At 34.9% G+C, this 7,801-nt stretch overlaps 1 pseudogene across 1 annotated transcript; it reads right to left on the bottom strand.

The window, feature by feature from the left end:
• Positions 1-1,052: 1,052 nt before the first annotated feature.
• On the bottom strand, positions 1,053-5,103 carry LOC147923840 (pentatricopeptide repeat-containing protein At1g30610, chloroplastic-like; annotated as a pseudogene). The gene is made up of 9 exons (XR_015586537.1): positions 3,598-5,103; positions 3,212-3,403; positions 2,991-3,072; positions 2,715-2,906; positions 2,504-2,617; positions 2,330-2,420; positions 2,088-2,245; positions 1,564-1,995; positions 1,053-1,462 (listed from the first exon to the last, which is right to left on the bottom strand). The product of XR_015586537.1 is annotated as a pentatricopeptide repeat-containing protein At1g30610, chloroplastic-like (transcript).
• Between the last annotated feature and the right edge of the window lie 2,698 nt (positions 5,104-7,801).

The raw sequence follows: 7,801 nt of genomic DNA, 5'->3' as shown, positions 1-7,801 counted from the left end.
ACTAAAGATACTGCAATCTCTTCTTGGACTTCATCATGAAGGATAGTGACAACACTTTCTTATAAACTCTAAATCTCTAAATATTATCATTTTCACGTGAATAATCTAGTAAACTATTGATATTCATCATTTTACGATATTTGAAATTATAAATTAAGAAAAAATTTTAAAGATGTAAATTATAACAAAAGTATCTTATTTTTAATAAAAAAAGTTCAAAACTATGAAAATGAAAAAAATATCTTCATAAATTAATATTTTATTAATCTATCGGTAAATTAATATTTTATTAATTTATCGATAAATTAAAACCTCTATAAATTAATAAAATTTGGTGGTCCCAACCTTATTAATTTATAAAGATTTTACTGTATATATATAAACTAATTTTCTGGTGATTAATGAAATCAGAAAGTAATAGGTTTATCATTTATGTGTGTTTGACTTCATTAGTTCATTACATTAGACAAAGTTTGTTATATTGTCTCCATTGCAGGATCGACGACTTCCTCGTCCTCGCTTCTGGCCGGCTATTTTGCTTGTATAAGCTTTCCGTTCTAATGTATTTGTTTGTTTGCATTTTGTACAGAAAAAACTGAAAATTGGTATAAAATTTAACCTTTTACCAAAAAAAAAAAAAGTTTGTTATATTGCATTTTTACGAAGCAAAGCGACCATGCACGTTGACTCTTTTATAATAGTATCGTTCTTCGTCTACCACACAATTACATGATACATTCCCCCTTCTCTAATTTTATTTATTTATTTTTTGAAAAATATATAATTAGCTCCGAGACATGCAATTTTTCTATTTCTTCACGTCTCCTCTTGACTAAATTAGTCCTTTTGGGTGGCTTTACGCACTTTATCCCCTTCACGTACGTTCCAAAATTATATAATTAGTTTGAAGTTTTCTGAATTTGTTTTGTTGATTTAAGCTACGTGAATCCCCACTCGGTCGTACGAGTTTCAAAAGCTTAACGTAAGTTCGAATGTTTGAAAGTAATTAAGTAAAGTCATTATCTTACCCTTCTCCCTAAGCATTTCCTATCTTTTAAGAAAACAGAACATGCGTTTGTTTTTAACTTTAAGATTCACAAAGAATTAACTTACAACAAAACTTGTGTTCTGTTTCTTTAGAAACTCTTTACAAGAATTCAATAGATTCCCCAAAAATTGAATCCGAAGACTCACTTCTCGAACCCACGCGTCTGTTCACATCGTCCATTAACCTCAAAACTGAATCTTGCTCAAACCGGGACAAGACCCTGGACCATGCTGAAGTTGAAAATGCCGTAACTCTGTCTCCTCAATTTTGCCACTAAGGTCAGCAAGAGATGATATAGCCGACATATGATCGCCTTTCTCGAGTTTCCTAAGGAATCTTTCTTTAATTAGAGGTGATGGCGGGATTCTTTTACTTCGTCTCATGTGTTCCCATGTTGCTTTCCATCACTTCCTCCTGATCACAAACAGACACACAGGTGAGAGGTTGATCAGACAAGATGATAACATAAGTCAAAATGTTTCAACTTGTCTCATAAAGGTTTGTTTTTTTTTTACCTTTCCTGCTCTGCTCGCTTCAAGTACAATTCTGAGATGGCGTTTCGCATTGAAATGGTATCCGTGACGCAACATCTCCCGATATGCATAACCGAAATCATCCCACTTCTGTTGTTCAGCACAAGCGTCTAGCATCGTGTTGAATGTGTACGTGTCTGGCAGTACTCTTGATTCGAAATCAGAGCTGCTTTGTATATGATTTCCATCTTCTGACATCTTCTGGAAAAGTTCCCTCGCTTCTTCAAACAACCCGCCTTGTAGATAACCTTTAAGCATTATGTTGCAAGTGACCAGGTTTGGGCTGCAGACCTTCTTCATGTGATCGTAGATGTAAGCTGCATCCTTGACGTTTCCTGAGTCGATGCATGCTTGGATCAGGCCAGTGTAAGTCACCACGAGAGGTTTATTTGCAACTCTACATATCTTATTCAGCTGACATTGGATTGGTATGATCAATATCAGCCTTTTAAATATCAAATTCTCAATGAGCTTAATTAAGCACTACTGGATTTACAAAAATTTACCATATCGAGCCCTTCACTACACCTTCCTGCGCTACAAAGACATCGAGCAAGGTCGTAGTAAAGAGCAGCTGATCCAACAATACCACGGCTTTCCATATCCTCAACCGTATGTATGGCCTCATCGGTTTTACCTTCTTTCCATAGAGTATTAACAAGAACTGATCACAGGTACAAATGGTCACTCTTAGGGAATTCAAATACTAATAATCTAAAGGAAAAGAACATTGATGTTACAAAAATACCTCTATATGCTAGAGCATTAGGGATAGAAGATTTCTGCATCTTCCTGAAGAATTCATGAACTAAATTGTACTTCTCACATGCTAACATCACCTGCTTAGACAATAATACAAATCCACAACTCAATAGTGTTGATATGCAATATTGATTGTTATGAGACGAAGAGATATTTTCACCTCCATGACGAGGCCATAGGTTACAGGAGAAGGTTTTTGCCCTCGTTGCTTCAACTGTTGCAAGACCCAGAATGCTCCTTCCCATTGCTTTCGTTGAACACATGCATTGAGCACCTGTGGTTAGATGTCCAGCATTCACATCAGTCGGGTGACTTTATGTTTCTGAGAAAAAGTGTAGGCTATATATATATATATTATAAAAATTACTAACCGCATTATAAACAACAACGTCTGGTTCAAGCCGAGGATCCCATTTTTCAAGTGTTGTTGGCTTGAACTTCTTTTTAGGTGGAGATCTCATTACGTCAATAACATGGAAGAGTTCCTTGATATGCCCAGCTTGTCCAAGTGTGACTGCAATTGAACGGTATGCTACCATATCCGGATATGATGAAATTTGTAACTGGCAAAGAAAGCAAAAAGATTAACTCAGACTAAATCAAAAGCAACAAAAACACATACAAGCATGGCACAAGGGTTATTATACCAGCATAGCGTGGAATACATTGAGAGCTTCCACAGGCCTTCTTGATTTACCAAGAACGTTTAGTGCAGTTGTATAGACGATTCTGAATCAGAAATGGTAATATTTTTTTGTCAGTTTTACGTCTTTGAAAAAAGATTCTGAACTTCTACATGTGAAATCAAATGGGCTACCAATGCAATATATCCACAGCTCACATTTAGAATAGCCAGTAAAATACTTACCTTAGCTTGTTCGATTTGTAACGGTCTTGCCTTTGAATCCACTCGATGACTTGAAGAACTCGTCTCCAGTTTCCTAGTTTCCCTAGAAAGTGGATCAGTCTCATTACAGTGAAATCCGTATATCTGATTTTTGCACTCCGGATCGCCTTGGAAAACAGCCACTCAGGCATATTGATGTCTGCACCATTCAACCTACCGAAATAAACTTCCTTAACATAAAGTTCAGCTGAATGTGATAATTGCATGAGAAATGTACTAATCTCACTCCCTAATTTCATGTACAGTAGCACATAACCAACTGAAAATTCATTATGTACCTCCTACGTTTTATCTTCTATGTACTCTAAGAAGTTGAACTAAATCTAGATAATAGCATAAAGACATACACTTTTGCTAACTTCTCGATTCTGTCTTCCATTTCGACTCGTGAAGTAGCTGGCTTGTCCACTATGTCACTGGACTCATCGGAAAACTTAAAGGCAGGAGTTTCATTGGCAAACAAGCTATCATCATCATTATCTCTTTTAGCACCAATGCTCCTGGTTCTACTCAATTTGCTACTTCTCAATTCATGCCTCTCGTTGGCTAATCTCTCAATTCGCCTTTCTTCAGCAAAGAGATCCAATCCATCTCCTTTGGATGTATCATGAGAACGCTGATACCTCACCATCTCCTGCTTTGGATTCTGTCTCCTGAAACTCTCACCTTCTGACACAGTCACTAAAGATTCACGACTCCTAGTCCATCTTGCATCTTTGGCTATTCTCTGAACTGTCCTTTCTTCAACAACAAGATCCAATTCACCAACTTTAGACCCTCTCTCAATCTCTCTAGATGTACCAGAGGAACGGTGATACTCCTGCTTAGAGGACCTTCTGTTAAAGCTCTCATCTTCTTGCGCAGACACTGAAGATTCACCACTCTTACTCCATCTTACATCTTTGGCTATTCTTTGAACTCTCTTTTGTTCAACAACAAGATCCAATTCATCAACTCTAGAACCTCTCTCAATCCCTCTTGGTGTACCAGAGGAATGGTGATACTCCTGCTTCGAGTACCTTCTCCTAAAGTTCTCATCTTGTGGCACAGTCAATGAAGATTCACCACTCTTACTCCATCCTACATCTTTGGCTATTCTCTGAACTCTCCTTTCTTCAACAACAAGATCCAATTCACCAACTTTAGAACCTCTCTCAATCCCTCTAGATGTATCAGAGGAACGGTGATACTCCTGCTTTGTGTACCTACTCCTAAAGCCATCATCTTCTGTCACAGTTACTGAAGATTCACAACTCTTACTCCATTTCACATCTTTAATTACTCTATGAATTCCACTTTCTTCACTCCTATTAAAACCTCTCTCATTACGTATATCACTTACCATCTCCTGCCTCGAGTATCTCATCCTGGAACTCTCATCCTTCAGCTCCCCACTCTTACTCCTCACACCTTTCACATCCGAATCAAATCTATCACCCTTCCCACCTCCACCATCGTCATCCTCAACTTTTAATCTGTCCAATTTCTTCTTCTTCCTCGCTGTTTTAACCGATTCCATTACTTGCAGGTACTGATCAAAACTGGGTTTGAATTCAAAACCTGCCTCCTTCGTGTTCAAGTTCAAGCAGAACATTACCTTAGTCTTCGATTTCAGACGAACGACTCGTCGGCAATTATAGTAGTACGGCTGAGGAAACATCGGTTTCGAGAAAAAATTCCGACTTTCATCTAAAAACGAAGCCTTTACCAAAGCATTCGTCGAAACCATCACCGCCATTTTAGAGATTCTCCACTAAAGCTCTACTGATTTTTTCTGTAACTCAAGTTCGAAATCATCAGAGGCAATCGTGTCGTTGAACCCTTATCGGCTATCGTCAACGTCCGACGTGGATGGACAAATAAAAACTACGTAACGTTTCTATATACTCAAAATTAACGCCACGTAGTTTTATTTTTAAGGAAACGGGGTGATGTCTAATAGACATTGTGCTCAATCTTTTTGTATACACAGTAGAACCTCTATAAATTAATACTCGATAAATTAGTAGTCTCTATAAATTAATATATTTCTTCAGTCCCAACTTGGGATTATTATAATTTTGAACACAATTCGATAATATAATAAGATAATAATATTTTTTTAAAATCATGTGTAAATATATGGTCTCATCAATAGTATAAATTAATAATTATATAAAATTATCTAAATATATGTATATATATACACATAAATTTTTATTATAGTTCATTTTAATTTTTTTGATGTATAAACATCTTTGATCATTATCTTCAAAACATGATAATTGTTATTTTCTTTGTAATTGATTTTATAAAAATATCATTTATAGTAATTAAATCTTATTTTAAATTCTTTTTTACCAAATTAGGAAGTCTCTCTATAAATTAATAATTATTAATTTATCGATAAACTAAAACCTCTATAAATTAATAGATTTTCATGGTCCTGATATTATTAATTTATAGAGGTTTTATTGTACTATAGTTTTGTATCATAGGGGGGAAAGTACAGTGTGAGAAACATTTAGATCGGTTTGCTTTGGTGACAATCCGGTTTATTTTCTAAGACGGTTATGAGAAACAGAAGAAAAATTCAAATTGAAGGACCAACTAAACATATAATTGAGACTCAATCTATACGAATAAAAGACTCAAACTACAACTCATCTCATAAGAGGATCAAATCGACACAAGGTTTTAAGATTTAGAAGGATACCAACAAACAACAAATCAAGTTCAGAGTTTCAAATGAAAAAACATGCATGCTGTTCTTAGAAGCCAATCACTTGGACTTTGGCACCTTAGGTGCTCGCACCTTAGGCTCTAGCACTAGCACCTTAGGAGGGTTTAACAAGTTACGAGATGATGATTTATTAGACTCTTCAAGTGACCATTGGCTTAGAAGCCAATCACTTGGACTTTGGCACCTTAGGTGCTCGCACCTTAGGCTCTAGCACTAGCACCTTAGGAGGGTTTAGCAAAATACGAGACGATGATTTATTAGACTCTTCAAGTGGTAGATATAATTTCCACAGAACTTCACCTATTTAATTAATTGTAAATGAAGCACTATGTTCATGCCATTTTTAAATGTAGATGATTCAGAAAATTATGGTGAACAAGTTTTCGACTGTAGTAGTCAAGAAAAATGGTTGACATACAAATTTATTATATAAGTAAACAGAATTTATAATCACAAACAGCTATTAATAACATAACAACAACAAAAATTATTACAAATTTACATCAAATAAAAAAGTTCAGTGCGGTCTACCGCGGGTTAGTACCTAGTTGTCTTTTAATGGGCTTAATCTTTTTGTATATCCATATACTATAGTTTTGTATCATATCATGGTAAAATGTTATGTTCTTAATGTACACGTTAAAAGTTTCATACTTTATTTATGTTCACTGCCATAGCCAGCCCATTCATAAAGCAGCCAAAACATTTGCTTTAGGCCACACAATATAATAAATATTTTAGGAGAAGATTTTAAAATGTTTGGATATGTCAGCTGGTCATGTATTGTGCAATTATATTGAATATCTTGGGTTTGAATCTCTAATCCCTGCAGTTTCTTCATTTTTTCATTTTTCTTTTACATTTTTTTTTGTTTCTTTCTATTTTGCTGGAGTAGTTGAATTTCTTCTATTAATTTGTTATTTTTTGGTTTAATTCCCTTTTTAACAATAAAATCTCAAAATACTTGATTTAGTTTGGCTACTATATATTATAATATTTAATAAAGTATTTGATTTAACTTGGCTATTAGATTGTATTACACTGTTAAAGTATTTAATAAAATTTTAAATGTTTTTCACTATATTTAAGTATTTTAGTAAAAAAAAAATTATTAGTTTTTATATGAAAAATCAAATTAGTGAAATATGCTTTAGGTCACCAAAATTCAAGGATAGGCCCTGCTCATTGCTTAATTCAACTGTTCTTGTCTTTCAACCATCTTTGTGTTTTCCATTACAAGGGTGAAGGATCCAATGCTAGTGAACGAAAGCAATTATATACCATAAAAGAAGTGACTTTTTAAGGTGTTGATATGAGTTGAAAACCAAAGCAGAAGATGATGGTGAATTAGTGACTATAGAATCCATTATGTTCTTGCTAAGAAAAGGGGTTCCAACGGTTAAAACAATGATGTAAAGGGAGTTTAATGAGTCATGACTCGTGTTAATTAAAAGGTTAAAAAGTATAAGTTGGACCTACTTCTTTTGATGAGGTGAAAATCATTGCTCTATAGCTTTTAATCCTCATCTCATGTGTGTGTTTCTAGAATATAAAGCTCACACAGCTTATTCTCGATCGTTGTCGCAGATAATTAAGACAAAAGTCACAATACTTAAATCTTTGTTTATATTTGTTCATATGCTGCCGACTGCCGAGGGATGAATAGATTTTGGTCTTAATCGTTCTAGATAAATCCGTTACGGTGCCATTGGCTTTGATGTAGTGGCCGAAAATGGTCAAAGAAGGGTCACGGATGCTTTGTTAAGGAGAGAACAAAAGCGACTTCTCATAGAATATCTTACCGTTGGAAAATACAACAAAACGTCACC

Source organism: Camelina sativa, chromosome 17, assembly GCF_030686135.1.
Source record: "Camelina sativa cultivar CO46 ecotype springtype chromosome 17, ASM3068613v1".
NCBI classification, from domain to species: Eukaryota; Viridiplantae; Streptophyta; class Magnoliopsida; order Brassicales; family Brassicaceae; genus Camelina; species Camelina sativa.
This window is presented reverse-complemented; position numbering and strand designations above follow the sequence as displayed.